A 17,287-nucleotide genomic window follows, 5' to 3' on the forward strand; every position below is an offset into this window, starting at 1 on the left:
TTTGATGGAATCTTGTCTCACATTTAGATCTTTCATCCATTTTGAGTTGATCTTTGTGTATGGTGCAAGAGAGTGGTCTAGTTTCATTCTTCTGCATGTGGATGTCCAATTGTCGCAGCACCGTTTATTGAAGAGACTGTCTTTCTTCCAATGGATAGTCTTTCCTCCTTTATCGAATATTAGTTGACCATAAAGTTCAGGGTCCATTTCTGGGTTCTCTATTCTGTTCCACTGATCTATGTGTCTGTTTTTGTGCCAGTACCACACTGTCTTGATGACCACAGCTTTGTAGTACAGCCTGAAATCTGGCATTGTGATGCCCCCAGATATGGTTTTCTTTTTTAAAATTCCCCTGGCTATTCGGGGTCTTTTCTGATTCCACACAAATCTTAAAATAGTTCGTTCTAACTCTCTGAAGAAAGTCCATGGTATTTTGATAGAGATTGCATTAAACGTGTATATTACCCTGGGTAACATTGACATTTTCACAATATTAATTCTGCCAATCCATGAGCATGGAATATTTTTCCATCTCTTTGTGTCTTCCTCAATTTCTTTCAGAAGTGTTCTATAGTTTTTAGGGTATAGATCCTTTACCTCTTTGGTTAGGTTTATTCTTAGGTATCTTATGCTTTTGGGTCCAATTGTAAATGGGATTAACTCCTTAATTTCTCTTTCTTCAGTCTCATTGTTAGTGTATAGAAGTGCCACTGATTTCTGGGCATTGATTTTGTATCCTGCCACGCTACCAAATTGCTGTATGAGTTCTAGCAATCTTGGGGTGGAGGCTTTTGGGTTTTCTATGTAGAGTATCATGTCATCGGCGAAGAGGGAAAGTTTGACTTCTTCTTTGCCAATTTGAATGCCTTTAATGTCTTTTTGTTGTCTGATTGCTGAGGCTAGGACTTCCTGAAGTTCCTTTTTAAAAGTGAATGCCAACTATCAAGAGAAAAACATTTCAATAAATCATTTTTTGTTCCCTTTAAAGAATATTATAAAATTGTCATCATATGAAAAGATTGTCCAAGAGTATGCAGCTGAAAATGTAGGAGGGAAAGTATTATAACAGTATGTGAGGCAGAATAAAAATATCTTATTATCAGGATTTTGTGATATTTGTGGTATTTGTCAGCTTTAAATTTTTTTTTAGTTATGATTTCATTTCTCACTATAAAGTATTTTCATACTTAATTTTGGATTATAGTTGTGTATTTTTCTTAAAGTAAGTCTCTAAATCACATACAGTCTTTAGGTTTTGCAAAACCTAGATTTGATCCTGGACATAAAAGATCAGATAGATAATTTTTCTGAGGTCACATGGTGACTGGCAAAATGGGCCATGCAGCACAGAATAATGGAGTTCTCGTCAGCCATCTATCTATTCTACGGTCTTCCTCTAGCTTTAAGAGATAACTAAACGACAGTACAACCTTGGATATGTAATCCAGAGCAGACACATACATTTAAATTGATGTCACAAAACACATAAACATTATAAGAATGTGACCCAGGTTCGCCTGAGTGGCTTAGTCATTTGAATGTCTGGCTCTTGATTTTGGCTCAGGTAATGATCTCAGGGTCATGGGGTCAAACCCCATGTCAGGCTCTGCATTCAGTGCAGAGTCTGCTTGAGATTCTCTCTCTCTCTCTCTCTCTCTCCACCACCCCCCATGGTACCATGCTCTGTCTCTCCCAAAATAGATAAAATCTTAAAAAAAAAAAAAAAAAAAAGAGAGAGAGAGAGAGAGAATGTGAGCACCTGGGTGGGCTCAGGTGGTTAAGTGTCTGCCTTTAGCTCAGGTCATGATCCCAGGGTCTTGAGATAGAGCCCTTCATTGGACTCCCTGCTCAGAGGGGAGCCTGCTTCTCCCTCTCCCTATGTCTGCCACTCCCCTTGCTTGTGCTTTCTCACTCTGTCAAATAAATAAATAAAATCTTAAAAAAAAAAGTATGACCCAGAAGGAAATGACTAATATGTCAATAATTTTACTAAGTGGTAATTTAGTTATAAAAAATATATTAAAAGGTAAAACAAAGCATTAATTGAATTCATTAGTTGTTTTCCTTTTATATAGAGGTGAATAGAGAGTACAAATGTGTACTCAGCAATCAACAGGAATAGTGCCAAACTCAAAAACAGAAAACCTAGATTAAAGACCCACTTCCACTTTTGGGAGCCTGGCCTTCATGGTAGATTCTGTTAATTGTCCCCATAATTTCTTCTCATTTTCTTCTGTTTAGTGCTTGGTGTTCAGGTATCGCCTCCCTGCTAGACTCCATTACTCAGTCTTCCTGTAAGTTTTGGCCAGTGGGTTGCAGGTAAAAATGATGTGGGCAATTCTGTATAATGTACCTATACAGTTCATACAATATTCAAGAAGAGTTTATCTGTGTGTCCCTTTCATCTTTTCTTCTTCCTCTGACCTGGAATGCAATATTAGTGAGCCTGCGTTCACCTGCTAAGGGCAAAACCCAAGGGAGTAACAAGACAGAAGGAGCTTAGGTCCTTGGACAATGCCATGCTATCTCTGAACTGTGACATGAGAGAGAAATAAATAACTCAATGATTTTTTTTTGAAGAGGTGTTAACGCTATCATGGTAATCATATTGCAATATAAAAATTATAAAAATGTATCAAATCAGCATGTACATTCTAAACTTATACATTATATGTCAACTATACCTCCATTTAAAAAAATTGTTTTTGAGCCACTGTATTTTTGAAGTCTCCTTGCAAAAACAGTTTGCACCCTAACTAACACATTGAACTATGAGCAAGCTACAGCTCCTAAAGCTTCTGTTTCCTCACGTATAAAGTAGGGAGCATAATACCAATCCTGGCCATGCAGGCAGTTGCTTTGAGTATTAAATTAAATCATGTAAATCAGAAATGAGCACATTGTATAATTTAAAATATTATTTATGTTTGGGTGTTATCACTACTGGGGAAAGAAGATGAAATGAAGGTTTTATTTTTTTTAAATGAAATTTTATTTTGGAATATGTGTCAACTAACAAAATAAGTGCATATTCTAGAGAACCCTTAGCCAGTACCTCTGATGTTAACATTTTGCCTTGCCATGGCATATTTTTTAAAACAAAAAAATCAACATTGGTCCAGACTTTATTTGGATTTTGCTAGTTTTTCCACTAAATAAATACTTTTTTTTTTTTTTTTCCTTCCAGGATCCCATCCATGAGACAACATTGCATTAGTTGTCATATCTCTTGGTCTCTCTGGTCTGGACATTTTCTGTTTTTCCTTATTTTTCATGACCTTGACAGGCCACCTCCCCCACCCCCACCTTCTTTATGACCCTGACAGTTTTAAGGGTACTGGCTGGGTATTCTGTGGAAGGTCCCTCTGTTTGGGTTTTTCTGATGTTGTTTTCATGATTTAACGGTGTGATTGGTTAGGGGGTTTTATTTTTAATGAAAAATGAGATGTAGGATAGAAAGAGATAAGGGGTTAAAAGAAAAAAAAAGGAGAGAGAGAGAGAAAGAGACCAAGAGAGAGCACACAAGTGAGAATTACCACTCTATTTAAATTTGATTGCTTAATTAGCTCTAACTACTGTCCCAGTTAGCATGTCCCTGTGGCAGAATAGAATTTTGTACATTAGCCTATTAAGATACCTCTGAGAATGGCGAGAAGATATTCAGCCTCCTTCTCTCTCCTTATACCTCTGAATGGGCCCAAGTTGCTCATTTACTATCTCTTTCATTTATTCTAGAAGAATAAAAAGCAGTAGGTTTGAGCCTGGAACTTGATGGCAGACAGGTATCCAGTGGAGTGGACATCTTTTCTAGTGGAACAGAAAGTGGTCAATATTTTTTTTTTAGCAAAGCTGTTCACTGACAGCTTCAAAGCCCCAGTGAGCTAGTTGGCAAACCTTAGCATATTTAGAAGCCTTCCCCACCGCTTTTTTTAAGAGAGAAGAGGAGGGTAGGGTAGAAGAAGAGAGGGAGAGAGGAACATTACAAAGGCAAGTATCAATTATAGGTGAAAAGATAAGAGACTTGGTGAATTTAGAATTTTTTTAAAGATTTTATTTTATTTATTTATTTTTTTAAAAGACACATTTATTCAGCATCATGATCAGACTATTACATTTAGCAATCAACAGCATGGGTGCAAAAAAAAAAAATCTACATTAAAACCCTTTGTTGGAATGCTTTACACTTTCCACAGATCAGAAACTAAAATAACCTGTTACACAATTAGTCACAAATACAGTCCTCGAGTTTTTTGCCCATACACATGAGTATTGTCTAAAACATGTCTTCTTTGTAGCAGCTAGGCCCTGCCACCACTGTGCTTGGCTGAGTTCACAAATCTGTTGTAACCTGTAGCTTCCTGTCACTTCTCTGGCTCTCCTCTCCTGCTAAGCTTTGTTTCCTGGCAGTAATTAAAACCTTCTGCCACTGCCATAGCTGCTGCTGCTGGAACCACCGTAGCCACCTTGGTTTCGTGGTTTGGCAAAGTATTGGCCTCCACCACCATAGGGGCCAGAGCTTCTGCCTCCAAAATTTCCTCCTTTCATGGGTCCAAAATTTGAGGATTGATTGTTGTAATTGCCAAAATCCTTATAGCTTCCGCCACCTCCAAAGTTGCTTCCATCATTACCAAATCCGTTATAGCCATCGCCACTGCCACCATATCCACCACCACCTCAATTGCCACCAAAGCCACCTTGACCACTGGAGTTCCCTCCACGACCAAAGTTGTCATTCCCACCAACACCACCTCCACGACCACCACCAAAGTTTCCAGAACCACTTCGGCCTCTTTGGCTGGATGAAGCACTAGCCATCTCTTGCTTCGATAGGGCTTTCCTTACTTCACAGTTGTGGCCATTCACAGGATGGGATTTTTGAATGACAATCTTGTCTACAGAGTCATGGTCGTCAAAGGTCACAAAAGCAAAACCTCTCTTTTTGCCACTGCCTCGGTCAGTCATGATCTCCATCGCTTCAATTTTCCCATACTCTTCAAAACAATCTCTTAGATGATGTTCTTCAGTGTCTTCTTTAATGCCACCAACAAAAATCCTTTTCACAGTTAAGTGAGCACCAGGTCTTTGAGAATCTTCTCGGGAGACAGCCCTCTTTGGTTCCACCACTCTTCCATCCACCTTGTGTGGCCTTGAGTTCATGGCTGCGTCCACCTCCTCCACGGTGGCACCTGAGGAACCCAAAGCCTCTGGAGCGCTTGGCGTTGGGGTCTCTCATTACTACACAGTCCGTAAGCGTCCCCAGTGCTCTGAATTGCTCCTCAGACTCTCATCAGTTGTTTCGAAGCTCAAACCTCCGATGAAGAGCTTCCGCAGCTGCTCAGGCTCTTTGGGAGACTCTGACTTAGACCTGACGGCGGTGGGAGGGGAGACTTTAAGGATGCTTGCTCCGCGGGCGGCGTCCTGGGGCAGAAAGCTTTTTTAAGATTTTAATATATTCATGAAATACAGAGACAGGCAGAGGGAGAGGCAGGCTCCCTGTGGGGACTTGATGTGGGACTCGATCCCAGGACCCCAGAATCATGACCTGAGCCAAAGGCAGACACTAAACCACTGAGCCACCCAGGCACCTGTGAATTTAGAATCTTGAAGAAAAGCCTCCATGAACTTTAGCCATGGAGGCTAAAATCTTTCCTTGGATGCTCCCCTGATGTGATAAAAGGAAAGTAATATTTTGAAGTTTTTTGAACTCACCACCCTGAGATCAGGAGTCACATGCCCCTCTGACTAAGCCAGCCAAGCACCCCAGAAAGTAAATATTTTGATTGAGATAGGAATTAACCTACATATTTCATTTTGTATTTTGTATTTACTTTTCTTTTTCTTCTTTTAGTTTTTTTTTTTTTTTTTTTTTTTGAGATAGAGAGAGAGAGAGAGAGAGCAAGAGCAGAGGGGAGAAGCAGAGAGAAAGGGAGAAACAAACTCCTTGATGAGCAGGGAGCCCGAGGTGGGGCTCAATCCCAGGACCCTGAGATCATGACCTGAGCCAAGGGGAGACACTTAACCAACTGCACCACCCAGGCCCCCCTTGTATTTATTTACTTCTCAAGTTAATCAAATCCTGAGCAAGAGCCTGCTAGGCAATATTGTTTTTAATATTTTAAATAAAGATATTCATCTTGAATAGCACTAGAATTATCAAAAATGTTTACTATGTAATTTATTTCCTGGCCACATAAAGTCTTGAGTATATAAACACACACACACACACACACACACACACACACACACACACCCTATACTTAAAAAACCTAAATAGAAAAAACTATGATTGGGAAGGGTGTAATTTTGATTAAATTCCAGAGTCCATTTTTCAAAGAGCTCTTTTGGCTAAGTGATCAAATCCAACCCAGAGATAGCTCTGTACTGTTATCTTCCATCTAAGATCTATCCCTGCAAATCTTGTCTGTACTCAAAAGGCAACACCTCAGAGAATACTTGGTGTATATGATCCTTGTCAACACCTGCTTTTCTCTGTCTGTACCTGGCTTTCCTCTGATCATTAGTCTCCCTGTTGAGCACTATTTCCCTCTATCTCCATGTCCCTCCCTGCCTCTCTCCTCCTTCAAACTCATCCCAATTTTCACCACATCTTACTGAGTCTGCTGCTTAAATGCATGTCAATTCCATCCATGTCTTTCTCTACTATTGGGGTCTGACACTACCAGTTTTCTGGTGTGACACTCCACTGCTTTTTTTTTTTCTTTTTCTTTTTCTTTTTCTTTCTCTTTTTCTTTTTTATTTATTCTTAAATTTTCTTTAAAGATTTTATTTATTTATTCATGAGAGACACAGAGAAAGAGAGAGGCAGAGACACAGGCAGAGGGAGAAGCAGGCTCCATGCAGGAACCTGATGTGGGACTCGATCCCGGGACTCCAGGATCATGCCCTGGACCAAAGGCAGGTGCTAAACCGCTAAGCCAACCAGGGATCCCCTTTTCTTTTTAAAGCTTGTTTCTGTATGTATGTATGTATGTATGTATATGTGTATATAATCTCTACACCCATCGTGGGGCTCTAGCTCATGATTCATCAAGAGTGGCATGCTCTTTGGACTGAGCCAGCTGGATGCCCCTCTGCTACCACCTTTCCTTCCGGACTAATGCACAATTGTTGGTGCAGGTGGAGTGATATCTCTGACACACGATTCTCTTTGTATCAGTTCCACATATGGCTGTTAAGTGGCTTCATTCTCCTACCGCAAGGAAAAAAAATCAAAATTCCTGAGAAACACTGATAGTAGATCTGGCCTTAATAGATTCTGTCTAGATAGAACTGGAGGGTATTATGCTGAGTGAAGTAAGTCAATCGGAGAAGGACAAACATTATATGGTTTCACTCATACGGGAATATAAAAAATAGCGAAAGGGATTATAGGGGAAAGGAGAGAAAATGAGTGGGAAATATCAGACAGGGTAACAGAACATGAGAGACTCCTAACTCTGGGAAATGAACAAGGGGTAGTGGAAGGGAAGGTGGGTGAGGGGATGGGGTGACTGAGTGATGGGCACTGAGGGGGGGCGCTTCACGGGATGAGCACTGGGTGTTATACTATATGTTGGCAAGTCGAACTCCAATAAAGAAATATATAAAATAAAATATAAAATAAAATAAATAAAATAAAATGAAATGAAACAAAATAAAATAAAATAGAAAAAAAAATAGATCCTGTCTACCCATATTTTCCCAGCCAAATGTTTTACATTTCCACCTTGTACTTTCTTTTTCTCCATCTCTCTAAATTCCCTTTCTTTCTTTTCTTTTAATTTAATTTATCTTAATTAATTAATTAATTAATGTATTTGTAGGCTCCACACCCAGCATGCAGTCCAACACAGGGCTTGAACTCATGACCTTGAGATGAAGACCTGAGTTGAAATCAATAGAGTCAGATGCTTAACCAAGTGAGCCTCCCTGGTGCCCCTCATCACCCTGTGTCTTATTTCTCTCCCCACAGTTGATGCCTTAGTCATTCCTTTCAGTCCCCAAAAGATGCTCTGCTCTTTCCATTTCTTCCCAAGACCTTCACTCACTCTCCAAATCCCTTTTCTCTCATCCCTCAGGATCCAAGCCCCTATACAGCCCCCAGGAAAATCTCTCTGACCCTTCTCTTCTACTACTTTAGGTTGGGTTTCTCTGCTATGCATCCAAAGCACCTTCAACTTCTTTAATAAATCATCCTCTTTTGTGATTGTTTGTGGGCTTGTTAAATACTTTGTAAATACATAAATTTCTTAACTATTTCAAAGAAGCATATGTTCTAACCCCTCATGGGCCATATTACAGATTAGGGGAAGACTCACCAGCTTTGCAAAAAAATGGCAAATAAATAGTAGCAGGGTCTAATACCTGTTCCTCCTTGTTTGTGTAAAAATTTTCCTTTTCTGTACAAATATTGACAACTGTTTTGCATTGCACTCCAAACCTATGGGAAAATTTCTCCTTTATGATATGCTCAGACTTAATTTCCTCTACCTTCTTTTCCCATCCTAAGTGAGAGCCTGCTGTAGGAGGAACTGGGTAGTGTGGTTGAACATATTATAATTCTAATGGAGAGAGTTAAGCATGCCTGGGATTACTCAAGAAATCACTGGCTACCTGATAACAACCTTGGTTTTGTTATATGCCTACATACATATTTATATTCTTAAACTGGTATCCAAACACAATTAACTGTAACAACTATGGGAGTGGTTGCAAAATGCTCTATTGATGAAATACTATAATGAAATATTATCATAAAATAAAAAGTGTAATTGTGGATTGTAGGTAGCAATTCTAAAAAGATTCATAATCACAGATCTATTTCTCTAAACACTTCTGTGTCTGTTCAAGCTTCTAACATGAACTATGTATTTTCCCTTGGTTATTTCTAGAAGAATAGTTTTCAGTTTTTAGTTATAAAAAACAGCTTTAAATTTAATTCTGAAAAATTTGCTTTTCTAGCTAGAAAGATGGGGTTCTTTGGAAGCTATTGAACACAATTCACAAGTTTCTGTTATGTGTATTCGCATTGAGAGAAAAAGTGCATTTAGGTCTATTTATAGTGTATGTCACTAGATAGAGATCCCATATTTTATTCCAACTGAACAGAGTAGATTGTGGGAAAATATACAGGAATGTCTTGGTATTTGCATTATGACTATGATTGACTTGCTGTGACATTCTATCCTCCTAATGAATATAAAATCATTGCTAAAATGTCCTCGTTCAGCAGAAATACATAAACAATGAAGAAAAGTAATTTAATTTTAGCTTACACTCTATTGAGTAGTTACCAATTTTGGGTGGCAGCCATAAAAAGCCAGGCAAATTCCCGTGATGCCAGGCTATAAAGCAGTTTCTAGGAATATTGGGTGATTAGTTTTCTTCTTAGAAAAGTTCCCAAATATTTCATAAAAAGTTCTTAAGGTTGAATAAAGCATATATTCTCTTGCTTATGAAAATGCATTTTATAAATATCTTTTATGTGCAGTTTCTGTTTTGTGGCTGCCATGGAGTTCCCTTCTTTCCCTGTTCTCCGGGACTTCCTTATTCTAGCTGACAAAATTCTGTGGCCACTCATACCAAGTCCTGCACATGCCTGCCACCTCCCCGCTCCCGGCCCCATTGCCAATACTAACCCATCTTGTCACTCTTTTCTTCTTGATGCTAGAGCAGAGTTCGGTTTCATAACTCTGGGACTATGATGTATTTGGTACAATCCCAGCTGGAACTCTAAATGTGTTTTCCTATAGGAATTCACATAAAAGAATTCCCCCATGAAGTTTTGAATAGGTTTTCCCCTCTGCCTTGGGATAAAATCATCATATAAAAATGGTTGTAAGTATGTTAAAAACTGACGGGGATGGGGGTGGTCATGATTTGGGGGAAAACCGAAATTTCCTGGACTTCTAGCAATATTCATATTCCTATACTATTTATATGTGCTTAGTATCAAAATGAATTGAGATTTTAGGGCATCTCAGTGGCTCAGTTTGTTGAGTGCCTAATCTTGGTTTCGGCTCAGGTCATGATCTCAGGTTTGTGAGAATAAGCCCTGAGTCAGTCTCCATCCTGAGTGTGGAATCTGCTTAAGATTCTCTATTTTCCTGTCTCTCTGGCCCTCCCTATCCTCAAAAAAAAAAAAAAAAAAAAAAAGAAAGAAAGAAATAAAGAAAGAAAAAACAGTTTGCATTTAAAAAAAAAGAATTACGATTGTAAGAAATATAGCAGTTTGAAACAATCAAAAGAGACTATTATTAAAGGCATGGTATATCAATCAAGTCAAAATCAAGCAAGGCTTACAAGACTGACATCTGAGTGTGGCCTTCATCCCATATTTACAAAGCATTGTAATTCTAGAATTTCACCAAAGGTTAACTCTGTGAAATCTGTTAACTCAAGATGAGTGGGAATAATTTTGAATTTGACTTCTTTTTCACCGCTCCTGCCCCTAAAACTTAATGTGTATTTAGAAAGCAGATTTAGAAGTATATGGTGTTTTATTTATTTTTTTTTATGTGTGGATTTTGTTTTTTGGGTTTTTTTAAGAGAGGGAGTAAGGGAAGCCCAGCCTCATGCTGGACTTGATCTCACAACCCTGAGATCATGATCTGAGCTGAAATCAAGAGTCAAATGTTTAACCAACTGAGCCACCCAGGGACCTCTTATTTATGATTTTTTTAAAAGATAAATGTTTTTATTTTATTTTAAAAACTTAAAAAAATTTTGATAAGTTTATTTATTCATGAGAGACAAACAGAGAGAGGCAGAGACACAGGCAGAGGGAGAAGCAGGTTCCATGCAGGGAGCCCAATAGGGGACTTGATCCTTGGACTTTGGGATCATGCCTTGAGTCAAAGGCAGATGCTCAACTGCTGAGCCACCCAGGTGCCCCCCAAATTTTAAAATTTTAACATGCAGTGTTATATTACTTAATGTTTAATGTTAGCATACAGTGTTATATTTACTTCAGGTGTACAATTATGTAATTCTCGGTTATTTAGATTTTTTTAAAAAATTATTCCTAAAGGAAATGTCTAGTGAGCCTTAATCACTGTGCCCGTTGGGGATTAGTAAGATATAAATGGGTAAGAAAGAAAAGAAGTATCTGTATTGGTGCAGCTGAATCTACAGGTTAGAAAAGTCCTTGTGGCTATAAGAATGGGGATGGATTTCATTAATTAAAATTAAAAACTTGGAGTGGAAACCACATGGAAAATAAATCTTTAGAGGAAAGAGATAAACACTTCTTGGGCAAGAATCAGGTAAGTGGCCAAAAATAGTTTACCACATAATTGTATAATCATATGGATATTTTCTTTAATAAAAGAAAGACAAATAATTTTAAGACTAATAGGGGAACAGAGTGGGGGCAAATAAGCCAGATACATGAATGGCTTTTTTTTCTTCAGCCAAAGTCTTCCTATTGATGTGTTACCCTTTTTATTGGATATGAAGTTTTCTCTAAATATGAGGTCTCTAGTGTATGAGTTACATCTTTTACTATTTTATTTTTGCACTCTAAATTTTTTGCCTTTCTAAAGGCAGCTTTATAGAAAGATACTTTCAAAAGCATCTGGGGAATTATGAGTAATAAGAGGTTGGGGCAGGCTGAGAAACAAACTGTGAGCTTGAGTAGCTAAGAGTGCAAAAAGGAGATTGCATCTTAGTATAGAAACATCTGTTCATGGGCAGGAAAGGTTTGAAGGGCACTCTGCTTATAGAAAGGAAACCAAAGTCAAAATGTCATACCAAACTGGGGTTAAAAAAAGAGTCACTTGTACTAAGCCCCATGTCTGCAAACCAAGACTTACTACTTAACCTAACTGCAGTTGCAGCCTCTCTCAGGAATATAATCTTTAACTAGTCCATCTGGAATTATCTGGCCAGCACTAGTGAGGTAATCTGCCTGACAGACAGACACTTGCCTTCCTCCAAAGGGAGGTAACCTTGCCTGAGACAATCTACTCTGCCAGAGCAACTTCCTTGCTCTGCCTCCTTCTGCCTCTAGGAGTCTTCCATTTTGTCCAGCTCCTTGGAGCTCCTTGCTATCTGCTAAAACAGGATGCTGCCCTACTCATGAATCATTAAATAAAGTGAATTTGATCTTTAAATTACTCGGTAGAATTTTGCTTTTTAACACAAGAGAATACAAGGTTCAGAGTCCAGGAAACTAGGTCTGGGTTTAATGGGTTTGATGTCCAAAGATTCAGGTCCATTTTAAGAGACTCACAAAGCAAAAGATCAAGAACATTAAGCAGAATTCCAGGCCAGCAGAACTCCGTTGAAATCTGGGTTTGTGGGCAGCCCAGGTGGCTCAGTGGTTTCAGCCCAGGGCCTGATCCTGGAGACCCGGGATCGAGTCCCACGTTGGGCTCCCTGCATGGAGCCTGCTTCTCCCTTTGCCTGTGTCTCTGCCTCTTTCTGTGTGTGTGTTTCTCATGAATGAATAAATCTTCGAAAGAAAGAAAGAAAGAAAGAAAGAAAGAAAGAAAGAAAGAAAGAAAGAAAGAAAGAAAGAAGAAAGAAAGAAAGAAAGAAAGAAAGAAAGAAAGAAAGAAAGAAAGAAAGAAAGAAAGAAAGAAAGAAAGAAAGAAATCTGGGTTTGTGGGTGTCCTGGGGCTTCAGTGACTGTTGGAAGAACAAGGAGGGTAAGATGTGAGTAGGCAAGAGCAGGCAATGGGATGAATGGGTTGCTAGTGTTTACTATAAAAGAAATGAGTCTTTTAAATATTAGAGCAAAATTGGCTTTAAAGAAAATAAAATTGGGTTTATCCAGTAATGTTACAGAGAAGAATTCCTGATGATTGAAGGAGATAGGAAACTGAACAAATGAAGTTGACAATATCAAACTATGACTGGGATTTCCTTGAGGAATGGACTTGTCTTAGTCATCTCTGGGTCTTTAGGATCTAGAACTTGGAGCTGAGTTGTCACTCAATGAAGTGTTGACTCTTCTTTATAGGATCCTTTAAGTCTTTCTTAGTGACCTGGGAAGAGCAGAAACACATTTGAATGAATTAAAACAGGTTCTAGGTAAGTGAGTTGTAGAGTATCAAAGTGTTAGCTGAGATGTTGAATTCAGCCTATAGACTTAATGATATGTGTTTTCCTTTGGCTTAATCAGCTCACATTTTTTAAAAGCAATAAGTTTTGAGTCCTTGGAAGGGAGATGTACCCTTCAGTTTGCCTTGCTTCTTCTATGACACAATTGTTTTACAAGCCTTATTATACCTGAAGCCATTTGAGTTTGACCCTTTGTCACTACCTGGGAAACAAAGAAGCGTGGTCAGCTGAGTGAGTCGATGTTAGTGAGCTAATGTAAAAAACATTTCAGGGGATCCCTGGGTGGCGCAGCGGTTTGGCGCCTGCCTTTGGCCCAGGGCGCGATCCTGGAGACCCGGGATCGAATCCCACGTCGGGCTCCCGGTGCATGGAGCCTGCTTCTCCCTCTGCCTATGTCCCTGCCTCTCTCTCTCTCTCTCTCTCTCTCTCTGTGTGACTATCATAAATAAATAAAAATTTTAAAAAACCATTTCAGAAGTTCACATAGGATATTTTCAAACTCACATTGCTGCCTCAAAACTAGGGGTCAGGTGGCTACATCCTCTTATAAGTTCACTTAGCATCTTCAGTACCCAATTGCCTATCAACAGAAGCCGAGAACCTCCTTGTTAAGGACCCACCCAGTTGTTGAAGGACTCCAGCCAGGTTGGTCATATTTTCAAAACCAGAATTTCCAAACAGCATCTGAGACCGATGATACAGTTGGTTGACAGTTTTCTTTGTGCTACTCACATGCTTAAGTGGTTGTTTTCCAAACACAACTGCTAAGGCCAGGTTTATCAGCTGCACACTGTGCTCAAACGCACACTTCCTTTTCCTCCAACAAACTTCCCAGCACTTCACCCCAGGTCCTCAGCCAGGTAACTGCCTCCAGGACCACCCTGTGTTGGCTCAATTTTCCCACCTTCAGGTTCTGGGTGCAGAGTTGGACTATGGATACCTTCTCTCCCAGAAGACTCTGGATTCTTTACGTGAAAAGATTCATTTTCCCCCCAAGTGATAGCTTTGCTGCCTGCTCTTTCCTTGAACAACAAACTTTGCTTGAAAAAGAAAAGTTACTTTTTCATTCCTTGGAGACCTTTACCCACCCTGTATAGGTCTATTGCCCTTTAGTTTATTTTCTAAGGAAGGCCAATGCTTCCTAAAACAGAGATAACTTACTTCTTCGTAGCTTTCCCTAATTTATTTTTAAACCACATCAACCTGCTTGCCCCAGGCATAGGCACACTACTGCCTTCACATTTTCCTTTTTCTTTAAAGATATTATTTATTTATTTATTTGAGAGAGAGAGAGAGAGAGAGAGAGAGAGAGAGAGTGAGCACACGTGCACAAGCTGGTGGAGGGGCAGAGGGAGAGAGACAAGCAGATTCCATGCTTAGCAGTGAGCCTGACTTGGGGCTTGGTCCCAGGACCCCAAGATCATGACCTGAGCCAAAGGCAGACCCTTCGCTAACTGAACCACCCAGGCACCCCTGGCTTCACATTTTTTGTGTGAAGCTTTACAATGACACAAAAAACAGAAACTCAGTTCTAAAAAAAATTATGTGGCAAGATGATCAGATTTAGCAGTCTGGGCAAATTCTGTGAAATAGTTACCTGAAGTACAAATTATGTGAGAGAGGCTATAGAAACTCAATTCTTAGAAGGCTTTCTTTTATCAAATATAATTATTAGGCCAATTGCCATAACTTTATAGATGCTGAGGGCTTTCCAGAAGGGTGTCATATATGCTCCCTCATATTGTATACATAATTTAAAAATCTCCAAGGAGATACCTTGGAAGACTCTAAATAGGAGTGATCGAATCCTAACCAATTAATTTTTTTTCTATTTTGGTTTTATTTATTTATTCATGAGAATAGAGAGAGAGAGAGAGAGGCAGAGACACAGGCAGAGGGAGAAGCAGGCTCCATGCAGGGAGCCCGCCGTGGGACTCGATTCCGGGTCTCCAGGATCACGCCCTGGGCTGAAGGCAGCGCTAAACTGCTGAGCCACCCGGGCTGCCCCTTTTTTTCTTTCTAACATCTGTTTTATCAATGTAATTCCATCTGGCCTGAATTGAGAAAGTATTTATTACATATTGTAAAAGGGCAGCCCCTTTACTAAATTAAAAATATGTTAACTAAATAGAAATATCTAGATCACATGCCTGATCCCTTCATGATGTGCTATAAATCTGAGCTTCCCAGGTAAACATTCAATAAAAAGGCTTTAGACCTAGGGTTTCTACTACTGGTCTTCTACATGATTAGGTATAGAATATTTTAGAAAAATATAGACATTTATGATTTTAATTTACTTTTTTTTTTTTGGCTTTGACTCAAAGCAGGCTTAATTGTGGCCTACTTTGCATGTGCTTAGTAGAGTTCCTGCTTTAAAATGTTTGTTATTTTAAAAATAATAACATGCACTGTATGTTAACTAACTAGAATTTAAATAAAACTTTGAAAAAAATAGATCTGCTTGATTAAAATACCTATAAAAAATACCTATAAAATTCTGTGCACTGAGAAGTCTCCTTCCTATGGCATCCTCCGTTGTCCCAGTTGGCACCCTCCTTCCAATAAGGTAACCACATTTATTTCATTAATCTTGAATTTTTTATGGCATTTTTGTGGAGGAGGGGGGAGGGAGAGAAATAACTTTATAATATATAAATAAGTACAAATGTTATTCTATGCCCTTTTTACATAAATGGCAGGCAGCATACTATATAAGTTGTTCTACATCTGTTTTTCATATTTATTAATATGTTTTGCAGGTAATTATCTAAGAGTACATAAATAGCTTCCTCCTTTTTATAGCTGCATAATATTGTTTTGGATTGTTTCCAATTTTGTGCTGTTACAAAAAGTGTATCAGTGAGTAACTATGTACATATGCCACTTTACAAATGTGCAGGTATTTCTGTAGAATAAAAAAGTTAGAATTGGAATTGTTAATTCCAAGAATATGTTATGAATTTGTTACTCTTGTATGTGTTGTCCAGGTACATTACATTAGGGGTTGTACCAAGTTATAGCCTCACCAAACTGTGCCAGTTTTTCTACAGTTTAATCAGCATTGTGCATTATCAAACTTTTGGTTTTTAAATCCATCCAAGAGATAAAAATAACAGTTTTAATCCGCATTCCTATATTATGAGGGATATTACACATCATTTTCATGTATTTGAGACCTATTTACATTTCCTTTTTGGTGAATTATCTATATCCTTTATCCATTTTTATTACTTTTTAAAAAAGATTTTATTTATTCATGAGAGACACACAGAGAGAGGCAGAGGCTTAGGCAGAGGGAGAAGCAGGCTCCCCACAGGGAACCTGATACAGGACTTGATCCCAGGACCCTGGGATCACAACCTGAGCCAAAGGCAGACACTCAACCACTGAACCACCCAGGTGCCCCCGTATTGCTTTTTTCTTATTTGTTGAAACATACTTTATATTTTAGGAATATTAGGTCTTTATCTACATTTCGTATATCTTTACCAATTTGTCATTTGTTTTGATTTTGCTTATAGACTTTCTATTTTTGATTCTCTGATTTGTTTTCCCACATAGCAGTTTTGGTTATGTGGTTAAATTTATAAATTTGTTTTTCTTTTATTTATTTTTTTTGTTTTTGTTTTTGTTTTTGTTTTTCTTTTAAAACTTCTGGATGTTTTAGTCATCATCAGAGAGATCTCTCCTTGTTTTTTTCTCCTAGTACATTTATGGTTTTATTTTTTTTATTTCATCTTTTGATTCATTAAGAATTTTTTCTGGTGTACATTGTAAAATTTGAATTTTATGTTAATTTACCCCTCAGATGGCTACCCACTTGTCCTAACAGTATATATTAAATAGCTTATCTTTTCCCCTACTAATCTGAATTGCTATCCTTAATCCTCTTATGCATTTTGGTCTATTTTTAGACATTTTATTCTGTGACTTGATCTGTTTATTCATGGGTCAGACAACACTACTGTACCTGTTAAGACTTTAAAATATATTTCAATACCCAGAAGTTACAGTCCTCGTGCATTGCTCTTCATTGCTAGTTTTCCTGGCTGTTTTTCCCTATTCACTTTTTGAAAATGTACTTCAGCATTATCTTGGCTAGTTAAAACAAATATTATTGTATTGAAAGGATAAGAAAACTTATGAGTAATTGACATCTTTATGATGAGTTTTTTTTCTCGTACTGAAACAAGGTATGCCTTTCCTTTTGATCAGTTCT

At 38.4% G+C, this 17,287-nt stretch overlaps 1 pseudogene; it reads right to left on the bottom strand.

Moving 5' to 3' along the window:
• Positions 1-4,410: 4,410 nt before the first annotated feature.
• The window catches only part of LOC102156007, a 31,091-nt pseudogene continuing 18,214 nt past the window's right edge, over positions 4,411-17,287 (bottom strand).

This window comes from Canis lupus, chromosome 31 (assembly GCF_011100685.1).
Source record: "Canis lupus familiaris isolate Mischka breed German Shepherd chromosome 31, alternate assembly UU_Cfam_GSD_1.0, whole genome shotgun sequence".
In the NCBI taxonomy this organism is placed as follows: Eukaryota; Metazoa; Chordata; class Mammalia; order Carnivora; family Canidae; genus Canis; species Canis lupus.